Raw genomic sequence first — 26,601 nt, forward strand, 5'->3', positions numbered from 1 at the left:
CAGATGTTCCCGCCTCAGTATCTTTAAACATACTCGCCCAACGACGCACAGTACTCACATCAACACAATCACCATAAACTGCTTTCATTCTCTGATGAATCTCCTTTGGGATGACACCTTCTGCTGTCAAGAATTTAATGACTGCAAGTTGCTTACATCGCATTGACCGACAGTCTGCGCAGGGCTCCATACTTTACACTGTAACAACAGAATCGTCCAATGCTAAGGCTTCCCGCCAACTGGAGCTGTAGAGAAGACGCTACGGAAAAAGCCAGTACTTGCCGCATACCAATACTGCCAACTGTTGAAGAGTTACGAAGGTGGAGGCATAACTTTCAGTCAACCCTCGTAGCAACCAGATTCAGAAGGATGTAGGTTGCAGTAGTTATTCGGAGATTAAGAGGCTATTACAGGATGGAGTAGCACGGAGAGCTGCATCAAACCATACTTTCGACGGAAGATCACAACAGTATCAGTAATGAAGGTTCTCATTAGAATCTGGACAACGGTACGGTAGTAAATCTTTACATTTTGGGGAGATCAACTTTGTCAGTAAATGGCCCATGACGCGAGTTTCTCTTGCCACTACACTAGTCACAGCTGTAATGCCTCCAGACACATGAGAACTACGTAGAACAGCGTTAGTATGATATCCGAAGCCAAGATGGCGGTCCAAGATCGCTGACCTGGCAGACTGGCTCTATGACGTCAGAATCTAAGATGGCTGATGTAGAATACTGTGACAGGTTCTATGATGACAGAATCGAAGACTTGCAGTACTACAACATACTCTATGGCGTGAGATTTCCTGAGACAGAAGGTGTTTTTGCAAGCCCAGGCCTGTCTGCGGGACAAAGTATGCCAGTCTGCTGACCTACATGTTTCCCGGCCTAACATCCACTCAGAGATGTGTGTTCACTGCGTACTGCTTCTCAGCTCGTGCGTCATACAACATTGTAAGCCTGCTTCTCCTCTAAGTTTAGACCTTTCCACCTTATGTCCTTAGCACCCCACTGTGGAGGAAAGGATCCTCCTGACCCAACACCATCGCTGGGATCAGTCTGCCTGCACCAGCAGACGCAGGTGGGCTGGGTCCGGTAGCGAACAGAGACCGCACCGCGTCTGTCAGGGAGGACAAAGATAAGAATGGCTGATAAGAATGGCTATGTCTTCAAAAAAAGGTTATTTTATCTAATCGATCAGGCTGTGCTAGGATTGCTTGCAGTCTCGAAACAGTAAAAATGGCGTTTAATAAAACAAAATATGTTGACATTGAATATCAATTTAGAATTTAGGACGTCTTTCACGAACGTACTACACAGGAGTGTTGCCCTCTACGAAAGTGAAACGTGGGAGGTAAACAATTCAGACAAGAAGAGAACAGAAGCTTTCTAAGTGCGGCGCTCCAGAAGAATGCCGAAGACTGAGTGAGGCGAACGGACAGCTAATGAAGCCTCCCTATTGAATGGCATCGGACAGAAAAGACATTCATGGCGGAACCTGACAAAAACGAGGGCCCAATAAACAGGAAACATCCTGAGGCATCAAGGAATTATGACTTCGGCAATGGAAGGAAGTGTGGGTTGGGGCGAGTGGGTAAAAATTGTAGAGGCAGATCATAGCTTGATTGCTGAAGCAGATCCAAATAGATGTGGGTGGCCGGCCGTTGTGGCCGAACGGTTCTAGGCGCTTCAGTCCGGAACCGCGCTGCTGCTACGGTCGCAGGTTCGAATCCTGCCTCGGGCATGGATATGTGTGCTATCCTTAGGTTAGTCAGATGTAAGTAGTTCTAAGTCTAGGCGACTAATGACCTCAGATGTTAAGTCCCACAGTGCTCAGAGCCATTTAGATGCGGGTCGCATAGGTCACTCAGAGAAGGACAGACTTGCGCAGGATACACATATGTATATGCATAAAGTATGAAGAAGAGCAGATAGAAGAGGTTGACAGTCTTAAATTCCTGGGATTACAACTTGATAAAAAATTCAGTTGGGAGGAGCGCACCACAGAACTGCAGAAATGCATTAACAAATCTGTATTTGCAATTCGAGTATTAGCAGACATAGGCAACATAAAAATGGAAAAGCTTGCATACGTTGCCTACTTTCATTCCATAATGTCATATGGTATAATATTTTGGAGTAACTCTTCAAGTCAAACAAAAGTTTTAAGAGTCCAAAAGTGTGTAATACGTATTATTTGTGGAGTAAATTCACGGACGTCCTGTAGAAACCTCTTCAGAGAACTGGGTATACTAACTACTGCCTCTCAGTATATTTACTCATCAATGAAATTTATCCTAAATAATTTACCTCTTTTTCCGACAAACAGCTCAGTTCATACACACAATACCAGGAACAAAGATGATCTTCACAAGGACTTAAAAGCACTTATTTTAGTTCAAAAAGGGGTCCACTACTGAGGAACACTCATCTTCAATAATTTTCCAGCAAACATAAAAAATTTAGTTACAAATAAAGATCAGTTGAAAAGGAGCCTGATAGAGGTGGCCAACTCCTTCTACTCCACTGACGAATTTTTTAATAGAAACAAATGATGTATTGTATATTATCATATTATTGGTAAAAAAATTGACATATTCCATATCCACGAGGATCTCCTCAGCACGGATCTATGGAACGAAAAACTAATCTAATCTAATCTAAACACTGGCTTTCGGGGCTGTAGCAGACAAGTCTTTGGATTGGAGACCACAACAAGACCACTGCTTTCATCTTGCAAAGCTAGCTCAATTACATTTCTGTAAATAATGATCACAAACTAATAAAACTGGCCTTGTATAAAAGTGTCCTGTATCATTACGCGGTTAAAAAGTATGTATGAAAGAGCTAAGCACAGAATCACTGTTTGTGTGGGTCTTGGTGCTCGGTTCCTTTCTGAGCTAGACACGTGTGGTTCAAAGCTTTTGGTCTAACCCGAACCACCAGCCATTTGCACAGCCTTTTTGATACCTATATTACTATAGCCATGTTACACCATATTAAGCACGATTTAAATGATGAACCGCAGCTGGTGCCCAGGCAAACTGTGCGAGTCGATTAATTCCTTTTGGAAAAGATTTTAATTGGGCAGAAATTAATGCTTAGCCAACATCACTATTTGTACGAGCACCATTCGGATTTTATGTGCCAAAACAGTCATTCTTAAACAACTCCGGTCTGTGGATGTTCGTTCTTCTACATTTTCAAGTCGATAATACATCTGGCGTGTTGCCTTGTGGTGGAAAGGTGATGCTTCTGTTAACGAAATACGGGGTGAACATTGATAAAATCGATAAACAGCAGTGACGGACTCCTGACTGGCAATGGAAGGAAGAAGGACCTCTGAACACGTGTCCGAAAGTGCATCGTTGCCTCGGTAGACGTCGCTGACGAATGAAAGTTCCTCTGACCACGTGCCGTGTGTTTCTCATGTGCTGCAGGCTGTGTGATTGAAGCAGCGTACTGTAAGCTGCAGAATGATCCGGTATTCATGTCGGGAACGAGCCGAAATGGTGTCAGTGTACGACCAAGAAGACGGAAACGGTCGAGAGGCAGCACGGCTATACCGAAACAAGTACGCTCACAATCGCCAACCACATTACACAACATTTCAAGCGTTGGGCGTTTGTGTGATCGTCGGAGCACATCAGCAAGGGTTTTAATTCCAGCATGTCGACAGCAGCGGTCTTCTTGGACGTGCAGAATGCTTATGATCAGATTTGGCAGGACAACCTGATGACGCAAACGACGATCCCTGACATCTGCATTAAGATTGTGGATGATTTCCTGCACCAGAGGACCTTCCTCGTTGCTCGGCGGGGAAAGCGCTCCAGCGTACGCCACACATCGATGGGTACCCCTCAGGGCTCTGTGCTGTCCCCTCTTCTTTTTAATGTCTATGTCAGTGGCATCCCCGTCATCCGTCACTGCCATCTGGCGCAATACACCGATGACACTGCGCTTTATACGACCTGCCACAATCTACAGCTACATCTACATCTATACTCCGCGAGCCACCTTACGGTGTGTGGCGGAGGGTACTTATTGTACCACTATCTGATCCCCCCTTCCCTGTTCCATTCACGAATTGTGCGTGGGAAGAACGACTGCTTGTAAGTCTCCGTATTTGCTCTAATTTCTCGGATCTTTTCGTTGTGATCATTACGCGAGATATATGTGGGCGGTAGTAATATGTTGCCCATCTCTTCCCGGAATGTGCTCTCTCGTAATTTCGATAATAAACCTCTCCGTATTGCGTAACGCCTTTCTTGAAGTGTCCGCCACTGGAGCTTGTTCAGCATCTCCGTAACGCTCTCGCGCTGACTAAATGTCCCCATGACGAATCGCGCTGCTTTTCGCTGGATCATGTCTATCTCTTCTATTAATCCAACCTGGTAAGGGTCCCATACTGATCAGCAATACTCAAGAATCGGACGAACAAGCGTTTTGTAAGCTACTTCTTTCGTCGATGAGTCACATTTTCTTAGAATTCTTCCTATGAATCTCAACCTGGCGCCTGCTTTTCCCACTATTTGTTTTATGTGATCATTCCACTTCAGATCGCTCCGGATAGTAACTCCTAAGCATTTTACGGTCGTTACCGCTTCCAATGATTTACCACCTATGGCATAATCGTACTGGAATGGATTTCTGCCCCTATGTGTGCGCATTATATTACATTTATCTACGTTTAGGGAAAGCTGCCAGCTGTCGCACCATGCATTAATCCTCTGCAGGTCTTCCTGGAGTACGTACGAGTCTTCTGATGTTGCTACTTTCTTGTAGACAACCGTGTCATCTGCAAATAGCCTCACGGAGCTACCGATGTTGTCAACTAAGTCATTTATGTATATTGTAAACAATAAAGGTCCTATCACGCTTCCTTGCGGTACTCCCGAAATTACCTCTACATCTGCAGATTTTGAACCGTTAAGAATGACATGTTGTGTTCTTTCTTCTAGGAAATCCTGAATCCAATCACAAACCTGGTCCGATATTCCGTAAGCTCGTATTTTTTTCACTAAACGTAAGTGCGGAACCGTATCAAATGCCTTCCTGAAGTCCAGGAATACGGCATCAATCTGCTCGCCAGTGTCTACGGCACTGTGAATTTCTTGGGCAAATAGGGCGAGCTGAGTTTCACATGATCTCTGTTTGCGGAATCCATGTTGGTTATGATGAAGGAGATTTGTATTATCTAAGAACGTCATAATACGAGAACACAAAACATGTTCCATTATTCTACAACAGATTGACGTAAGCGAAATAGGCCTATAATTATTCGCATCTGATTTATGACCCTTCTTGAAAATGGGAACGACCTGCGCTTTCTTCCAGTCGCTAGGTACTTTACGTTCTTCCAGCGATCTACGATAAATTGCTGATAGAAAGGGGGCAAGTTCTTTAGCATAATCACTGTAGAATCTTAAGGGTATCTCGTCTGGTCCGGATGCTTTTCCGCTACTAAGTGATAGCAGTTGTTTTTCAATTCCGATATCGTTTATTTCAATATTTTCCATTTTGGCGTCCGTGCGACGGCTGAAGTCAGGGACCGTGTTACGATTTTCCGCAGTGAAACAGTTTCGGAACACTGAATTCAGTATTTCTGCCTTTCTTCGGTCGTCCTCTGTTTCGGTGCCATCGTGGTCAACGAGTGACTGAATAGGGGATTTAGATCCGCTTACCGATTTTACATATGACCAAAACTTTTTAGGGTTCTTGTTTAGATTGTTTGCCAATGTTTTATGTTCGAATTCGTTGAATGCTTCTCTCATTGCTCTCTTTACGCTCTTTTTCGCTTCGTTCAGCTTTTCCTTATCAGCTATGATTCGACTACTCTTAAACCTATGATGAAGCTTTCTTTGTTTCCGTAGTACCTTTCGTACATGATTGTTATACCACGGTGGATCTTTCCCCTCGCTTTGGACCTTAGTCGGTACGAACTTATCTAAGGCGTACTGGACGATGTTTCTGAATTTTTTCCATTTTTGTTCCACATCCTCTTCCTCAGAAATGAACGTTTGATGGTGGTCACTCAGATATTCTGCGATTTGTGCCCTATCACTCTTGTTAAGCAAATATATTTTCCTTCCTTTCTTGGTATTTCTTATTACACTTGTAGTCATTGACGCAACCACTGACTTATGATCACTGATACCCTCTTCTACATTCACGGAGTCGAAAAGTTCCGGTCTATTTGTTGCTATGAGGTCTAAAACGTTAGCTTCACGAGTTGGTTCTCTAACTATCTGCTCGAAGTAATTCTCGGACAAGGCAGTCAGGATAATGTCACAAGAGTCTCTGTCCCTGGCTCCAGTTCTGATTGTGTGACTATCCCATTCTATACCTGGTAGATTGAAGTCTCCCCCTATTACAATAGTATGATCACGAAACTTCTTCACGACGTTCTGCAGGTTCTCTCTGAGGCGCTCAACTACTACGGTTGCTGATGCAGGTGGTCTATAGAAGCATCCGACTATCATATCTGACCCACCTTTGATACTTAGCTTAACCCAGATTATTTCACATTCGCATTCGCTAATAACTTCACTGGATATTATTGAATTCTTTACTGCTATAAATACTCCTCCACCATTGGCGTTTATCCTATCCTTGCGCTATATATTCCATTCTGTGTCTAGGATTTCGTTACTGTTCACTTCCGGTTTTAACCAACTTTCCGTTCCTAATACTATATGCGCACTATTTCCTTCAATAAGAGATACTAATTCAGGAACCTTGCCCTGGATACTCCTGCAGTTTACCAATATTACGTTAACTTTTCCTGTTTTTGGTCTCTGAGGACGGACGTTCTTTATCAACGATGATAATGTCCTCTCTGGTAAGCCGTCAGGTATTTTATCGTTTCGCCCAAGGGGGGGTCCCTCTAACCTAAAAAAACCCCGTGTGCACGCCACACGTACTCTGCTACCCTAGTAGCTGCTTCCGGTGTGTAGTGCACGCCTGACCTGTCTAGGGGGGCCCTACAGTTCTCCACCCAATAACGGAGGTCGATGAATTTGCAACCATTATAGTCGCAGAGTCGTCTGAGCCTCTGGTTTAGACCCTCCACACGGCTCCAAACCAGAGGACCGCGATCGACTCTGGGCACTATGCTGCAGATATTAAGCTCAGCTTGCACTCCGCGTGCGATGCTGGTTGTCTTCACCAAATCAGCCAGCCGCCGGAAGGAACCAAGGATGGCCTCAGAACCCAAGCGGCAGGCGTCATTCGTTCCGACATGTGCTACTATCTGCAGCCGGTCACACCCAGTGCGTTCAATAGCTGCCGGAAGGGCCTCCTCCACATTACGGACGAGACCCCCCGGCAAGCACACCGAGTGCACACTGGCATTCTTCCCCGACCTACCCGCTATTTTCCTGAGGGGCTCCATAACCCGCCTAACGTTGGAGCTCCCTATAACTAATAGGCCCGCCCTCTGTGACTGTCGGGACCTTGCCGGAGAATCGGCCACTGGCCCAACAGGCGAGGCATCCTGTGGTGGCTCGGAAACGATGTCATCACCACTAGGAAGCACCCCGTATCTGTTGGAAAGGGGTAAGGCAGCTGCCACGCGGCCAGATCCCACCTTCGCCTTTCGGCCAGGCACGCGCGAGCCCACCACTGTCCGCCATTCACCCTGGAGTGATGGCTGACCGGTAAGATGCTCACTGCCGGAAGACGCAGCGACATCAGGGGTTCCATGTGATTCCAAGGCCACCGAAGTAGGCATAGGTCTCATCGGTGTCATCAACTCATTGCTCGCCTCTAAAGGCAAGTGGATGCAACGGTCACCTGGTGTCACTCCAATAAGATGGCCCTAAATGCCGCCAAAACTACGGCAGTTTATTTCAATAAACGGCGCCCTATACTCCGCCACAACATTTCAATCGGGAGCGTCTGGGTCGTGGGCCCAAGCTACCAAGTATCTCTGGGTCTGCTTGAGTAAGAAACTTTTCTTCCACCGCCACGCAGAATACATCGCCCATAAGGGGTTAAAGTTGGCAAAGGCCTTGTGCCCGCTCTTCTCCAGCCGAGAGCTGAATTTCGATACCAAGCTCCGGCTATATCACTCCATCATCCTACCCTCACTAACGTATGGTTCCTCTGCGTGGGCCACGATTAGTAAGTCCCGGATGCTGACGCTCCAGCTCCTACAGAATAAAGTTCTCAGGTGGAGTCTTCACGCCCCTCCTCTCACCAGGATTGTCACTCTTTATGAGGAGACAAATACGGCCCTTCTCAAGACGACCATTCTCCGTAAGGCTCGCCAACTATACAGTAAAGTGGATGCCCTCCGTGACACGGCAGTTGCACTACAAACCATCGGTACCACAGTTCCACGGCGTTGCCACCGAGACCCCGTTCCGCCCACTGTGGTGTCAGCGCCAGACACCACACTTGCTAGGTGGTAGCTTTAAATCGGCCGCGGTCCATTAGTACATGTCGGACCCGCGTGTCGCCACTGTCAGTAATTGCAGACCGAGCGCCACCACACGGCAGGTCTTGAGAGACGTACTAGCACTCGCCCCAGTTGTACGACGACTTTGCTAGCGACTACACTGACGAAGCCTTTCTCTCATTTGCCGAGAGATAGTTAGAATAGCCTTCAGCTAAGTCCATGGCTACGACCTAGCAAGGCGCCATTAACCATATTTAAAGTGTCTCATTTGTATCGTCAGGAGCGATGTACCACAAGTATGAATTAAAGTTAAGTATTAACGCAGCTACGTACTTTTCTTTATAACATTCAATACGTATCCTGTTCCAGAACTCACGCCAGCCGGTGTGTGTGTACGCGTGCATTTCGGTTACCTCGTCTTGTGTCTAGACTGTCTTGTCTAGACACAACACCCACAATCCTGGAGGACTCGGATTCGGGCTATGATAGGCCCTATACGACCACGATTTTCGGTCCGTTTTCTTACTAGCAGTGGCCTGTTCTTGTCCAGCCACTTTTTTCCTTGACTGTAGAGTTGGCGCATTACTGCACCCCTCCTCTGTCCTTCCACCATCGGAGGGTGGCACGGAACTTAAAGTTCCACCGCCACACCTTCAAATTGCTATGCTCAGCTGTCATTCAGCCGTTGCTTTGAGTCTCCTCTCACTTGTCCACCGAGACAGTTGGATCGGTGACGCTGTGTATTAGTAAACTGAAACGGAAAAAAAGTGTGATCGTATAGCCGTGCTATCTCTCAACCGTCTCCATCTGCTTGGCCATACACAAACACAGTCTCGGCTTGTTCCCGACATGAATACCGGACCATTCTGCTGCTTGCATTACGCTGCGTCAATGACACAGCCTGCAGCACACAACGAAGACACGGCACGTGGTCAGAGGATCTTTAAGTCGTCAGTGCCATCTACCGTGGCAACGGTGCGTTTCTCGACAGATGTTCATAGGACGTTTTTTCTCCATTACCAGTCAGGAATCCATCCCTGAACCTTGTCGGTTTCATTAATGTTCGCCCTGATTACACCTGATATGCTGAGTAATGTCAGCAGCTAAGTGAGCCTCTCTGCGAACGATAGTATTATCTATAGAAAGATGACAGCGCCGGCAGTAAGTAGAGAACTGCCGGAGGAGCAGCAAATGTCAGATGATTGGCGCAGTAACTGCAGGGTGGAGGCGGACTGTGCGTACACCATGTCTGGTCCAAATGGTTCAAATGGCTCTAATCACTATGGGACTTAACATCTGAAGTCATCAGTCCTGTAGACTTAGAACTATTTAAACCTAACTAACCTAAGAACATCACACGCATCCATGCCCGAGGCAGGATTCGAACCTGCGACCGTAGCGGTCGCCCGGTTCCAGACTGAAGCCCCTAGAACCGTATCTGGAGCACCGGGTTCTGCAGAATATTGAGACGAGCCCTAGTGCAACCTGCAGGCAAGTGGCTCGCTAGCGTGGAATAAGCCAAAGTATGATTATATGTATCCCACATTACGACCGCCACTGTCCTTGTCACTTGTGATCCCATGGAGGCCACTTTGAACATCTACATCTACACTCCTGGAAATTGAAATAAGAACACCGTGAATTCATTGTCCCAGGAAGGGGAAACTTTATTGACACATTCCTGGGGTCAGATACATCACATGATCACACTGACAGAACCACAGACACATAGACACAGGCAACAGAGCATGCACAATGTCGGCACTAGTACAGTGTATATCCACCTTTCGCAGCAATGCAGGCTGCTATTCTCCCATGGAGACGATCGTATAGATGCTGGATGTAGTCCTGTGGAACGGCTTGCCATGCCATTTCCACCTGGCGCCTCAGTTGGACCAGCGTTCGTGCTGGACGTGCAGACCGCGTGAGACGACGCTTCATCCAGTCACAGACATGCTCAATGGGGGACAGATCCGGAGATTTTGCTGGCCAGGGTAGTAGACTTACACCTTCTAGAGTACGTTGGGTGGCACGGGATACATGCGGACGTGCATTGTCCTGTTGGAACAGTAAGTTCCCTTGCCGGTCTAGGAATGGTAGAACGATGGGTTCGATGACGGTTTGGATGTACCGTGCACTATTCAGTGTCCCCTCGACGATCACCAGTGGTGTACGGCCAGTGTAGGAGATCGCTCCCCACACCATGATGCCGGGTGTTGGCCCTGTGTGCCTCGGTCGTATGCAGTCCTGATTGTGGCGCTCACCTGCACGGCGCCAAACACGCATACGACCATCATTGGCACCAAGGCAGAAGCGACTCTCATCGCTGAAGACGACACGTCTCCATTCGTCCCTCCATTCACGCCTTTCGCGACACCACTGGAGGCGGGCTGCACGACGTTGGGGCGTGAGCGGAAGACGGCCTAACGGTGTGCGGGACCGTAGCCCAGCTTCATGGAGACGGTTGCGAATGGTCCTCGCCGATACCCCAGGAGCAACAGTGTCCCTAATTTGCTGGGAAGTGGCGGTGCGGTCCCCTACGGCACTGCATAGGATCCTACGGTCTTGGCGTGCATCCGTGCATCGCTGCGGTCCGGTCCCAGGTCGACGGGCACGTGCACCTTCCGCCGACCACTGGCGACAACATCGATATACTGTGGAGACCTCACGCCCCACGTGTTGAGCAATTCGGCGGTACGTCCACCCGGCCTCCCGCATGCCCACTATACGCCCTCGCTCAAAGTCCGTCAACTGCACATACGATTCACGTCCACGCTGTCGCGGCATGCTACCAGTGTTAAAGACTGCGATGGAGCTCCGTATGCCACAGCAAACTGGCTGACACTGACGGCGGCGGTGCACAAATGCTGCGCAGCTAGCGCCATTCGACGGCCAACACCGCGGTTCCTGGTGTGTCCGCTTTGCCGTGCGTGTGATCATTGCTTGTACAGCCCTCTCGCAGTGTCCGGAGCAAGTATGGTGGGTCTGACACACCGGTGTCAATGTGTTCTGACGGTGTGTGGCGGAAAATCCCTTGAGTACCTCTGTTGATTCTCCCTTCTATTCCAGTCACGTGTTGTTCGTGGAAAGGAGGGTTGTCGGTATGCCTCTGTGTGGGCTCTAATCTCTCTGACTTTATCCTCATGATCTCTTCGCGAGATATACGTAGGAGGGAGCATTATACTGCTTGACTCCTCGGTGACGGTATGTTCTTGAAACTTCAACAAAAGCCCGTACCGAGCTACTAAGTGTCTCTCTTGCAGAGTCTTCCAGTGGAGTCTGTCTATCGTCTCCGTAACGCTTTCGCGATTACTAAATGATCCTGTAACGAAGCGTGCTGCTCTACGTTGGATATTCTCTCTCTCTTCTGTCAACTCTATCTGGTACGGATCCCACACCGGTGAGCAGTATTCAAGCAGTGGGCGAACAAGTGTACTGTAACGTACTTCCTTTGTTTTCGGACTGCTTTTCCTTGGGATTGCTCCAATGAATCTCAGTCTGGCATCTGCTTTACCGACGATTAATTTTATATGGTCATTCCATTTTAGATCACTCCTAATATCTACTCCCAGATAATTTATGGAATTAACTGCTTCCAGTTGCTGACCTGCTATATTGTAGCTAAATGATAAAGGATCTTTCTTTCTATGTATTCGCAGCACATTACACTTGTCTACATCGAGATTCAATTGCCATTCCCTGCACCATGCATCAATTCGTTGCAGATCCTCCTGCATTTCAATACAATTTTCTATTGTTACAACCTCTCGATATACTACAGCATCATCCGCAAAAAGCTTCAGTGAACTTCCGATGTTATCCACAAGGTCATTTATACCGGGTGAGTCACCTAACGTTACCGCTGGATATATTTCGTAAACCACATCAAATACTGACGAACCGATTCCACAGACCGAACGTGTGGAGAGGGGCTAGTGTATTTGTTTAATACAAACCATACAAAAATGCACGGAAGTATGTTTTTTAACACAATCCTACGTTTTTTTAAATGGAACCACGTTAGTTTTGTTAGCACATCTGAACATATAAACAAATACGTAATCAGTGCCGTTTGTTGCATTGTAAAATGTTAGTTACATCCGGAGATATTGTAACCTAAAGTTGACGCTTGAAACCTCCGACGTTCAGTTGCGTGTTGTAACAAACGCGGGCCACGGTCGGCGAGCAGCATCTGCAGGGACATGTTTACGATGACGACCGTGTTTACGAGTGTGGCTGTAGTGCACTGTTGTGGTTTGGTCTAGCTGTCGCAGTGTCCGCATGTAGCGCTTGCTGCTATTGTTATTCTGCATTCGTCTCCGCACGCAGACCAACTGTAGTACACCGTGTTACCAGACGTCTGTGATAGTGTAGTGTTGTAGGAACTGTGACCATGATGTATTCGAACTCTGAAAAGGCGAAGATGATACTCATCTATGGCGAGTGTCGACGAAATGCAGCTGAAGCCTGCAGGGTGTATGCAGAACGGTACCCGGACAGACAGCATCCAACGTGCCGCACATTGCAAAACATCTACCGCCAACTGTATGCAACAGGTATGGTCGTAGCACGCAAACGGGTCCGTAACAAGTCCGTCACAGGAGAATCGGGTGCAGCTGGTGTGTTAGCTGCTGTTTCCATGAACCCACACATGAGTACACGGGACATTCCGAGAGCCGGTGGACTGAGTCAAAGTAGTGTCATGCGCATACTGAATCGTCACCGCTTTCACCCGTTTCATGTGTCGCTACGTCAGCAATTACGTGGTGATGACTTTAATCATCGAGTGCAATTCTGTCAATGGGCATTAACAGAGAATGCGTTGCAGTTCCACCTGTTAACCGATGAAGCGGGTTTCACAAACCACGGGGCAGTGAATCTACGGAACATGCATTACTGGTCCGTGGACAATCCTCGCTGGCTCAGACAGGTAGAGCGACAGCGACCGTGGAATGTAAATGTATGGTGCGGAATCATTGGCGACCACCTAATTGGTCCTCACTTCATTGCAGGGGCCAAAACAGCTGCAACATACATCGCGTTTCTACAGAATGATCTGCCAACGTTGCTCGAAAATGTCCCACTGGAAACGCGTCGACGTATGTGGTATCAGCATGATGGTGCACTTGCACATTCCGCAATTAACACTAGGCTGACCCTTGACAGGATGTTCGACGGGCGTTTCATAGGACGTGGAGGACGCATAAATTGGCCAGCCCGTTCTCCTGATCTTACACCTCTGGACTTCTTCCTGTCGGGTACGTTAAAGGAGAATGTGTACCGTGATGAGCCTACAACCCCAGAGGATATGAAACAACGTATTGTGGCAGCCTGCGGCGACATTACACCAGATGTACTGCGGCGTGTACGACATTCATTACGCCAGAGATTGCAATTGTGTGCAGCAAATGATGGCCACCACATTGAACATCTATTGGCCTGACATGTCGGGATACACTCTATTCCACTACGTAATTGAAAACGGAAACCACGTGTGTACGTGTACCTCACCCCTCATGGTAATGTACATGTGCGTCAGTGAAAAAGACCAATAAAAAGGTGTTAGCATGTGGACGTAATGTGCTGTTCCAGTCTCTTCTGTACCTAAGGTCCATCACCGTTCCCTTTGGATCCCTACGTAATTCGGTGCTCTCCGATACACACGATCGAACAGCGTAGGAGTGGTACTCAAGCATCAACTTTAGGTTACAATATCTCCGGATGTAATTAACATTTTACAATGCAACAAACGGCACTGATTACGTATTTGTTTATATGTTCAGATGTGCTAACAAAACTAACGGGGTTCCATTTTAAAAAAAACGTTGGTTTGTGTTAAAAAACATACTTCCGTGCATTTTTTTTATGGTTTGTATTAACCAATTACACTAGCCCCTCTCCTCACGTTCGGTCTGTGGAATAGATTCGTCAGTATTTCATGTGGTTTACGAAATATATCCAGCTGTAATGTTAGGTGGCTCACCCTGTATATATTGTGAATAGCAACGGTCCTACGACGCTCCGCTGCGGCACACCTGAAATCGCTCTTACTTCGGAAGACTTCTCTCCATTGAGAATGACATGCTGCGACTTGTTATCTAGGAACTCTTCAATCCAATCATACAATTGGTCTGATAGTCCATATGCTCTTACTTTGTTCATTAAACTACTGTGGGGAACTGTATCAAACGCCCTGCGGAAGTCAAGAAACACGGCATATACCTGGTAACACGTGTCTATGGCCCTCTGAGTCTCATGGACGAACAGCGCGAGCTGGGTTTCACACGATCGTCTTTTTCGAAACCCATGCTGATTCCTACAGAGTAGATTTATAGTCTCCAGAAAAGTCATTATACTCGAACATAATACGTGGTCCAAAATTCTACAACTGATCGACGTTAGAGATGTAGGTCTATAGTTCTGCACATCTGTTCGACGTCCCTTCTTGAAAACTGGGAATGACCTGTGCCCTTTTCCATTCTTTTGGAACGCTACGCTCTTCTAGAGACCTACGGTACACCGCTGCAAGAAGGGGGGTCAAGTTCCTTCGCGTACTCTGTGTAAAATCGAACTGTATCTCATCAGGCCCAGCGGCCTTTCCTCTTTTGAGCGATTGTAATTGTTTCTCTATCCCTCTGTCGTCTATTTCGATATCTACCATTTTGTCATCTGTGCGACAATCTAGAGAAGGAACCACAGTGCAGTCGTCCTCTGTGGAACAGCTTTGGAAAAAGACATTTAGTATTTCGGCCTATAGTCTGCCATCCGCTGTTTCAGTACCATTTTGGTCACAGAGTGTCTGGACATTTTGTTTTGATCCACCTACCGCTTTGACATAAGACCAAAATTTCTTAGGATTTTCTGCCAAGTCAGTACATAGAACTTTACTTTCGAATTCATTGAACGTTTCTCGCATAGCCCACCTCACTGTCGTGACGTGGACGCGATGCAGCTCTGTACTGTGTCCCCGGACGATTTTCTGTCGTTGCATGCATAACGTCTGTTTCCGGACACATGTTCATAGAACCTTTTTTCCTCCAACCGTTCCTGCAGTTTGTCGGTTTTATTAACGTTCACCCGATACATGCGGGCGAAACCGACAGTACTTCTATACACTAGTTACAGAACATCAAATAACTACTAACTCCACAAAAAGTGAACTTTAGGGCACTCCGCCTTGGGTGACGCTGCTAATCGATACATGAATGTTGTTACTAACGTGCAGACGATCATCACTGTAGATATGACATTTGTCAGCCATATTTCGTCATGAAAGTCAATCAGACATGCGCAACAGTGTCATGCTTTGCAGTATACACAAGTACACAACAAAAATTTCACTCTGGCATGGAACACAAAAGCTTCCAAACGATAGAAAACACAATTACTTTTGTAGGGGAGAGTGGAACAATTTTCGGACTTTCGGCTCTAGGCAGCCCTGATATAAAAGTTTAATATATCTTCCTACTCCATTTTTAAATAATGGCATTCGCTTTGTATTTGCTGCAGTTTTCATTGAAATTACAAAATTTGCCCCGCAAAATAAAGGTGTTTGTAAGTGTGAAAAAAGTACAACATTGTCATGTACCTATTAACAAATATTCTACCGAAATTTTGAAAGCGTTTCGACATACAAAAGCTTGTCAATGCTGTATTTAGTACCAGAGCAAAATTGTCACTCTGCAGTGAAGTGTGTACTCATATGAAACATAGAGGCAGATTAAAACTGTGTGCCGGACTGAGACTCGAGTTGGGACCTTTGTCTTTCTGAGGCAAGAAGTCTACCGACCCAGCTACCCAAGCACGACTCACACCCTGTGCTCACAGCCTTACTATCGCCAAATCTCGTCTCCTACCTTCCAAACTTCACAGACGCACTCTTGCCAAAATTTCAAGACTGACACTCGTGAAAGAACTTAACTGAGCAGAAGCATTATCAAGACCACAATATAATTTGAAACTGATCATGTTGAAAAGTAACACAAATTTTCATTTCAAAGACAGGTAAAATATTAATTCATTAATTTGTAAACATCACATGTTCCCTGGTAACAGTCCTTCTTCTCTTCCCACATACAAGGTAGTACATTACCGAAGAAATATGATTTAATCGCCCACACGTTATGTAAGTAGTTTCACAAAATTTAAGAATTTTATTTGCCACGAAATTCTATAACTGAAGAATTAATTATATATTACAAATAGCTTTAATACATTACACATCGCTTACATATATATTTGGTTGCTGCATAAATTTGTAGCGTTTTTGATAAGTTGAGAAAACACAACAAAAACACATAACAGAGACTTTAGTCTTCAGTAATATATTCTCCTTACTATTTACAACAGCCTGCCAACGTTGGAGTAACATTTCGATTACGCTATTGTAGAAATCACGTGGTTGTGAGGTGAAGAACATGTCGACCTATGTTGGGAGCGCGTTTTCATCCGGAAAGGTACTTCCTTGAAGGTTGTTCTGTACAGAGCGGGAAAGGTGAAAATCTGAGTGCGTCAGAGCAGATGAATAAAGTGAGTGTGCAATCACTCCCCAAGCCAACGCCCGTATGATGTTTTAGCGTGACTTCACGCAGTCTTCCTGGTCATTGCCTTGGATTGCTCTGCAAGAGATCTGAGTGATTGATCATAAATATCAGCATTGATGATTACACCTTGGGTAAGCAATCAGTAGTACGCCACACTGCTGCTGTTCCACTAGAGGCATAACATTACCTTTTGTGGATCAGCGCAGGTGTTTGTATGGACAGTTTCTGCTTTGTTTGGGCTCAATCGTTCCTTTCTTTCTCTTATGATACCATAAAGGTTCTTTTCCATTCTTTCTTTCTTTGGCCCTTATCCTGCACCAACGCGGGGTCGGCCTTGTTACTATGGATGTGGCGGTATTAGTGACAGAGTGTGACCAGATGCCCTTCCTGCAGCTACCCCAAGCCCCCTGGTAAGGAAGTAGTGTACCCCAGCTGTCTGCGTCTAATGTAACCCACGAAATAGTGCCAACGTGTCTAAAGGTCTGTGAGTCGTGTAACTGAGGCGGAACATGGGGACCAGCCCGGTATTCACCTACCAGGATGTGGAAAACCGCCTAAAAACCACATACAGGCTGGCTGGCATACCGGCTCTCGTCGTTACGCGGCCGGGCGCATTCGACCCGGGGTCGGCGCGTCTACCTGAGTCCAGGGAGCAGCGCATTAGGGCTCCCGACTACCCTGGCGGGCTATAAAGGTTCTTTTCCTTATGTTGCCATAAAGGCACCATTTCTCGTCAAAAGTGATGGTAGAGGACAGGGATAGTTGGTGTAGTTAACGAGCCAACAGATGACGAACAGGCAGAGTTGCATATATGCTCACCTCCTTATTTTTGTGATTTTGGCTTCGAACAAGCGGTGACCATACACCCGATTTCTGAACATTTCCCATCGAATGCAGATGTCGCACGACGCTGGAATGAGCGCAGTTTGTCACATTTGCCATTTCTCGAGTACACTGACGTGGATTGGTGCGTTTATGCTATACCCCGAAGGTCTTGCTGAACGTGGAGAGTCACTAATGTCAAAACGATCCTCCTTAAGGCGAAATAATCATTTTATTGTGTTGCTCTGTCCAATGGCATTATCCCCATAAAGGGGGCAAATGTTCCTAGCCCATTTGCTGCTGTCACCCCTCTGCTGAATTGAAACAGAAGAATAAATCGGAAATATTCTGATTTCTCCACTTGGCACTGCATTTTCTAGTTTTCACAGCTCCGCACACTATCTTCAAATGAGGAAATAACATGTAAACGCACATAACAATGGTGAACTACAAATAAAAAATAACAAGTAACAAATAAACACATAGCAACTGACATCGCAACATGGAAAACAAAAATGCTACGAACTTATACACGAACCTAATAGTACTAGAAATATTTACAAATGCTGCACGGAAAGCAACCTCATGTGCAGCAACAACAAACACTGTAGAAAATGGCGAAATCTGTTCACAGCGGAGTCCAGTATGAGTTCCTTCATAATCAGTCTCTAGACTGAAGTATTGAGCATTAAAATCAGGTGTGTTCATATGTACTCTGCCCTACTGGTACAGCCTTCTAGTCTGCTGTATTTAGACAGGTGCCTCAAAATGACTACGGCAGTACACTTACCGTTGCTGCCAATCAGTCCCCAGCCGCTGACCAAAGCAGTCTGTCCAGCGAAGGTGTCATTGACTTCCGAAAAAGAAGGTAGCGCCACCACGTTGATGAAACCTTGAGAACAACAAGTTACAAGTCATGCTCTATTTGGATTCTCTAAATGTGGAAAAGAATGTTTAATTAAAGACATTGAATGAAATACCAACTGGCAAAGAAAGGGGAATGGGTACGAATGTATGTCAGCACACAAAATAACTTTTTTTTCTGTGGTATGAATGACGCGAGCTGAGGCGATTTCTGTGACTAACTGAGACGACATAAGATGCGCAACACCAGTATAATATTTGCGACAGAGCGCAGCTCCCGACCCAGAGACGATAAATGTTGCAGGCAGACTCTCTGATAGAGTAACACCACGGTGGTAAAAAAAAAAATGAAGGCAAATGGCGCTATGGACTTTTGCTGTACGTTGTTTTGAAGCCAGAGTGGACGGGACCTCCTGCCATCTTAAATAGCCCGAAACATTAGCAGACTGCTGTTTACGATTGCTTCTTGTTCATTACTTCTGTCGTGTGCACGCAACAACCGTTTTAAATACTGAAAATTACAGTGCTTGTGTGAATAATATAATTCTAGGAAGACAATTTTGAAAGCTTTTCTGTTTTTATATGTGTACTTGCACTAGTAATACGATACATTAGGTCTCGTTAAAGTAACTACTTGTTTGCTGATATATTTCGAAAAACCAGTAAGTGATGATGTGAAAAGGATACTTTCATAATCCATTTAATTCCACTTTTAGTATATCTGTATCGAGAACAAATGAATCTAGAACTCCGAAACCAATGCTTATTTGCTTACTGGTAGTGCTTCTTGTTCGTTATATTTTCAGTTCTCAACTCGTATGCATAGCCAAAGCGGAGGTTGCCATTGAATAATCAACGAAAGGATAACGTTCTACGAATCAGGTCGTGGAATGTCAGAATCTTGAACGTGGTAGGGAAACTAGAAAATCTGGAAAGGGAAATGCAAAGGCTCAATCTAGATATAGTAGGGGTCAGTGAAGTGAAGTGCAAAGAAGACAAGGATTTCTGGTCAGGTGATAGGGTAATATCAACAACAGCAGAAAATGGTGTAACGGGAGTAGGAATCGTTATGAATAGGAAGGTAGGGCAGAGAGTATGGTACTGTGAACAGTTCGGTGACAGTGTTGTTCTTATCAGAATCGACAGCAAACCAACACCGAAAACGATAGTTTAGGTATACATGCCGACGTCGCAAGCTGAAGATGAAGAGATAGAGAAAGTGTATGAGGATACTGAAAGCGTCGTGCAGTATGTAAAGGGGGATGAAAATCTAATAGTCATGGGGGACTGGAATGCAGTTTTAGGGGAAGGAGTAGAACAAAAGGTTACAGAAAAATATAGGCTTAGACAAGGAATGAAAGAGGAGAAAGACTAATTGAGTTCTTTAACAAGTTTCAGCTAGTAATAGCGAATACTCTGTTCAAGAATCACAAGAGGAGGAGGTACAGTTGGAGAAGGCCGGTTGATACGGGAAGATTTCAGTTAGACAACATCATGGTCAGACAGAGATTACGAAATCAGATTGTAAGGCGCACCCAGGAATTGATATAGTCTCAGATCACAATACAGTAGTGATGAAGAGTAGGCTGAAGTTTAAGACATTAGTCAGGAAGGATCAATACGCAAAGAAGTGGGATACGGAAGGACTAAGGAATGACGAGATAGGGTTGAAGTTCTCTAAGACTATAGATACAGCAATAAGGAATAGCTCAATAGGCAGTACAGTTGAAGAGGAATGGACATCTCTGAAAACGGCCATCACAGAAGTTGGGAATAAAAACATAGGTACAAAGAAGGTAACCGCGAAGAAACCGTGGGTAACAAAAGAAATACTTCAATTGTTCGATGAAAGTAGGAAGTACAAAAATGATGCGGAAAGCTCAGGAATACAGAAATACAAGTCGCCGAGGAATGAAATAAATAGCAAGTGCAGGGAAGCTAAGACGAACTTGCTGCAGGAAAAATGTGAAGACATCGAAAAAGAAATGATTGTTGGAAGGACAGATTCAGCATACAGGAAGGTCAAAACAACCTTCGGTGACATCAAAGCAAGGGTGATATATTATTAAGAGTGGAACGGGAATTCCACTGTTAAATGCAGAAGAGAGAGCGGATAGGTGAAAAGAATACATTGAAAGCCTCTATGAGGGGGAAAATTTGTCTGATGTGATAGAAGAAGAAACAGCAGTCGATTTAAAAGGTATGGGGGATCCAGTATTAGAATCAGAATTCAAAAGAGCTTTGGAGGACTTAAAATCAAATAAGGCAGAAGGCATAGATAACATTCCATCAGAATTTCTAAAATAATTGGGTGAAGTGGCAACAAAAGGACTATTCACGTTGGTGTGTAGAATGTATTAGTCTGGCGACTTACCATCTGACTTTCGGAAAAACATGATCCACACAATTCCGAAAACGGCAAGAGCTGACAAGTGCGAGAATTATCGGACAGTGAGCTTAAGAGCTCATGCACCCAAGTTGCTTTCGAAAGTAATATACAGAATAATGGAAAAGAAAATTGAGGATGCGCTAGATGACGATCAGTTTGGCTTTAGGAAAGGAAAAGGCACGAGTGAGGTAATTCTGACGTTGTGGTTAGTAATGGAAGCATGACTAAAGAAAGACACGTTCATAGGATCTGTCGACCTGGAAAGAACGTATGTAAAAAGGTGCACGATATTCAAAACTCTGAAGAAAGTAGTGGTAAGCCATAGGGAGAGACGGGTCATATACAATAAGTACAACAGCCGAGAGGGAATAATAACAGTGGACGACCAAGAACGAAACGCTAGTATAAAAAAGGGTGTAAGACAAGGATGTAGCCTTTCGCCCCTACTTTTCAATCTGTGCATCGAGGAAGCAATGATGGAAATAAAATAAAGGTTCAGGAGTGGAATTAAAATTCAAGGTGAAAGGATATCAATGCTACGATTCGCTGAAGACATTGCCATCCTGAGTGAAAGCGAAGAATTACATAATCTGCTGAACGGAATGAACAGTCTAATGAGTACAGATTATGGATTGAGAGTAAATCGGAGAAAGACGAAGGTAACGACAAGTAGTAGAAATGAGAAGAGCAAGAAACTTACCATCAGGATCGATGGTCACGAAGTAGGAGATGAAGTTAAGGATTTCTGCTACCTAGGCAGTAAAATAACGAGTGACGGACGGTGCAAGGAGGACATCAAAAGCAGACAAGTAATGGCAAAAAGGGCTGCTCATAAGCCACACATCACGCCGGTAAATGCCAAACGACGCCTGGCTTGGTGTAAGGAGTGTAAACGTCGGACGATTGAACACTGGAAAAACGTTAACGTTGTATGGAGTGACGAATCACGGTACACAATGTGGCGATCCTATGGCAGGGAGTGGTTATAGCGGATGCCCCGTGAACGTCATCTGCCAGCGTGTGTAGTGCCAACAGTAAAATTCGGAGGGGATTGTGTTATGGTGTGGTCGTGTTTTTCATGGACGAGGCTTGCACCCCTTGTTGTTTTGCGTGGCACCATCACAGCACAGACCTACATTGATGTTTTATACACATTATTGCTTCCCACTGTTGAAGATCAGTTCGGGGATGGCAATTACATCTTCCAACACGATCGAGCAACTATTCGTAATGCACGGCCTGTGGCAGAGTGGTTACACGGCAATAACATCCCTGTAATGGACTGGGATGCACAAGGTCTGAATCCTATAGAACACCTTTGGGATGTTATGGAACGCCGAGTTCATGCCAGGCCTCACCGACGAACATCGATACCCTTATCAGCGCAGCAAGCCCTGAAGAATGGGCTGCCATTTCCCTAGAAATCTTCCAGCACCTGATTGAATGTATACCTGCGAGAGTGGAAGCTATCATCAAGGCTAAGGGCGGATCAACACCATATTGAAATCCAGCATTACCGATGGAGGGCGCCACTATCTTGTAAGTCATTTTCAGCCAGGTGCCCGGATCACATGGTGTAAGTCACCTGGTATCTTCAGTCAACCAGGTAACGTAAGTAAAAAACGGCATACAATGTATTAAATTAACCGAGAACAGAAAGAAAAGCAACTATGGTGTATATTAAAAGCAAACTATGAATCTCAGACAGCATACATCACTTTCCATAACTGCAATCATGTGACTGTCACTCATTCTCCACGCTCTCTCTCGGAGCCGAGCGGTTCTAGGCCCTTCAGTCCGGAACCGCGAAGCTGCTACGGTCGCAGGTTCGAATCCTGCCTCGGCCATGGATGTGTGTGATGTCCTTAGGTTAGTTAGGTTTAAGTAGTTCTAAGTTCTAGGGGACTGATGACCTCAGATGTTATGTCCCATAGTGCTCAGAGCCATTTGAACCATTTGAACTCTCTCTCGAGTTCTCTTTCTCTCAGCAGTATCCATCTCTCTCTCTCTCTCTCTCTCTCTCTCTCTCTCTCTCTCTGTCTCTGTCTCTGTCTCTGTCTCTGTCTCTCTCACACCCATCTTTCCCTCTCTCTTTCTCTCTCACACACACTCTCTCGCTCTCTCTTTCTCCCTCTTTCCCTCTGTCCATCTCTCTCTCTCCATTTCTCTCTCTCTCTCTCTCTCTCTCTCTCTCTCTCTCTCTCTCTCTCTCTCGCACCCCTCTCTCCCACCCTCTCTCTCTCTTTCTCTCTCTCTCTCTCTCTCCTACCCTCTCTCTCTGTTTCTCTCTTTCCCTCTCCCTCCCTGTCTATCTCTCTTTCTATCTATCTTTCTGTGCGTCTCTCTCTCTCACTATGTCTTTCTCTTTGAAGCACGAACGCTACGTTAATACTGTTGTGTGACACTCACGGTTTAGAGGAGCTTCCGTGGGCAGGAGTAAAACAGCGACGTTGTAACTGGCATACCACGCGTCGTACTCTGGGTGCACTGCGGCCGAAATAGATTCCACGATCCAGGCCGTAGTCTCGGCCGCCGTCCGATGAATGCCTCCCAGGCGGATGGACCACCTCTTTCTCCTGCGGAAGCAAATTTCCTACTTCATTTGCGAAGCAGACTAGCGATGCTACCAATTTTTGTGTGTGCCTCATGTTAGTCACTGCTAGGGACTTTCAAAAGAAGCTTAAAACTTAACTCTCCCTGTCAAGCTGTATTAGGAGTGTTTTTGTATACCTACAGATACGCTCAAACACATAGCAATGTTAACGAACTTAATTAAACAGTATTCTTCTGATTTTAGTAACATATTAACTTTTTTTGTAATCAAGCACTTATCAGTCGTATATTTACGGAGCGGTTCAATTATTCCAAAGATAGCCCTTTGCAAAAGAAAATAAATGAAGGAATACCATTAAATTTCTGTTCAGTTTCACTGTTGCCATCATTCTTGAAAATTTTAGGAATGCTAATATACATCATTTTCTTAACCACCTACATCAGATAATACATTTTCATTGTCACAATTCGGATTTGCAGAGGGTTTAGAAAGTCAGTAGGATATTTACACAAACAGCATGAATATACCTAATTCATTTGAATGTAGACTACAGGCTACTGTTATATATTTTGATCTGTTAAAGGTATTAGACGAAGTGGTTTAGATCATACAGTATAACTCTGATACAAAACAGGGGGTTTCACTGGGAAAGAGACTTGTGCTATCGGCCATCATACAAGTGGGAGCTAATTGCATGTGCTTTCCCACATGATTCTACCTTATGTCACTCAAACAGTCCTGTCAGAGGAACATCTGTAACTAAGCATTATAACAGAGGTTGAAAATACCGCTACAGCAATAAGGTTCTTTTATTTAACACACGACTAGTTTCGGTCTCTTATACGCCCATCTTCAGGTGTCGTAACTTGGTTCTGTTACCCCGAGCGATGCGGTGGACGGGTACAACACGCGGTGTGCAGGTCTCTGCGCTCGTTGGTAGCACACCGCGTGTGTGCGCAAGACAAAGTAGCGCTCAGTTGTTAAACTCTGTCACATGGCGAGTAGCCAATAGTAGGATCTGTGGACTACACGAAAGGACGTTAAATTGAATATAAGAACGGAACTGGACAATAAGCTTTGTGAAAGTAAAAGCGTACGAAGTTTGAATGTCTATAACGAAGTATAGTAATGGACCCTAGTCCTTGCTCTAATATCTATGAGTAACGAACTATAAAAATCACGGACATTTTAGTTGCCGTAATTGCTGAGAGTAATTGTAGAATCGACCCTCCTTTTCTCTGTATACAAAAAGCAGTCATTCATGATAATTTAATTATTATTAAAAGTTGTTAATGAAAAACTAAAGTGAGTTCCACAATAGCGTGTGTATCAGTTAACGATAATCATAGGAAAGTTGCGAAGTGTATCTCTGGTTGATGGAATGTTCGATTATGAAATATCACAAATCGTAAATTGTGACTTAAAAGCTATTTAACATTTCATTTCCAATTCGACAGAAATAATACAAAATCAGAAACAGTGCGCATACATAGTAATGTCGGAAATAGGAAGCTGAAATAATAACTAACATCCAAAGACGTTATTAACTATCTTGTCTTCGGTAACGCAGCAACAAATGAAGGGTGATCGACTGTGCAAAAAGTCAACATTGATTATTATTATGAAAACCCGAAATTTAGTCGCCGTTACAGTGAAGATGTTTGTGGCTGCTCCATCGGATGTGCATATACACTCCTGGAAATGGAAAAAAGAACACATTGACACCGGTGTGTCAGATCCACCATACTTGCTCCAGACACTGCGAGAGGGCTGTACAAGCAATGATCACACGCACGGCACAGCGGACACACCAGGAACCGCGGTGTTGGCCGTCGAATGGCGCTAGCTGCGCAGCATTTGTGCACCGCCGCCGTCAGTGTCAGCCAGTTTGCCGTGGCATACGGAGCTCCATCGCAGTCTTTAACACTGGTAGCATGCCGCGACAGCGTGGACGTGAACCGTATGTGCAGTTGACGGACTTTGAGCGAGGGCGTATAGTGGGCATGCGGGAGGCCGGGTGGACGTACCGCCGAATTGCTCAACACGTGGGGCGTGAGGTCTCCACAGTACATCGATCTTGTCGCCAGTGGTCGGCGGAAGGTGCACGTGCCCGTCGACCTGGGACCGGACCGCAGCGACGCACGGATGCACGCCAAGACCGTAGGATCCTACGCAGTGCCGTAGGGGACCGCACCGCCACTTCCCAGCAAATTAGGGACACTGTTGCTCCTGGGGTATCGGCGACGACCATTCGCAACCGTCTCCATGAAGCTGGGCTACGGTCCCGCACACCGTTAGGCCGTCTTCCGCTCACGCCCCAACATCGTGCAGCCCGCCTCCAGTGGTGTCGCGACAGGCGTGAATGGAGGGACGAATGGAGACGTGTCGTCTTCAGCAATGAGAGTCGCTTCTGCCTTGGTGCCAATGATGGTCGTATGCGTGTTTGGCGCCGTGCAGGTGAGCGCCACAATCAGGACTGCATACGACCGAGGCACACAGGGCCAACACCCGGCATCATGGTGTGGGGAGCGATCTCCTACACTGGCCGTACACCACTGGTGATCGTCGAGGGGACACTGAATAGTGCACGGTACATCCAAACCGTCACCGAACCCATCGTTCTACCATTCCTAGACCGGCAAGGGAACTTGCTGTTCCAACAGGACAATGCACGTCCGCATGTATCCCGTGCCACCCAACGTGCTCTAGAAGGTGTAAGTCAACTACCCTGGCCAGCAAGATCTCCGGATCTGTCCCCCATTGAGCATGTTTGGGACTGGATGAAGCGTCGTCTCACGCGGTCTGCACGTCCAGCACGAACGCTGGTCCAACTGAGGCGCCAGGTGGAAATGGCATGGCAAGCCGTTCCACAGGACTAAATCCAGCATCTCTACGATCGTCTCCATGGGAGAATAGCAGCCTGCATTGCTGCGAAAGGTGGATATACACTGTACTAGTGCCGACATTGTGCATGCTCTGTTGCCTGTGTCTATGTGCCTGTGGTTCTGTCAGTGTGATCATGTGAT

The 26,601-nt window shown here is 45.8% G+C and overlaps 1 long non-coding RNA gene across 1 annotated transcript in view; it reads right to left on the minus strand.

The window, feature by feature from the left end:
* LOC126106313 (uncharacterized) overlaps positions 1-23,501 on the minus strand; it is a 38,032-nt gene extending 14,531 nt beyond the window's left edge. Inside the window, exons 1-2 of the long non-coding RNA XR_007523329.1 lie at positions 23,431-23,501; positions 18,559-18,660 (exon numbers count right to left, since the gene is read on the minus strand). This is a non-coding gene — a long non-coding RNA (uncharacterized LOC126106313). The remainder of the gene's footprint in view (positions 1-18,558; positions 18,661-23,430) is intronic.
* Positions 23,502-26,601: the final 3,100 nt, after the last annotated feature.

This window comes from Schistocerca cancellata, chromosome 10 (assembly GCF_023864275.1).
Source record: "Schistocerca cancellata isolate TAMUIC-IGC-003103 chromosome 10, iqSchCanc2.1, whole genome shotgun sequence".
Taxonomy (NCBI): domain Eukaryota; kingdom Metazoa; phylum Arthropoda; class Insecta; order Orthoptera; family Acrididae; genus Schistocerca; species Schistocerca cancellata.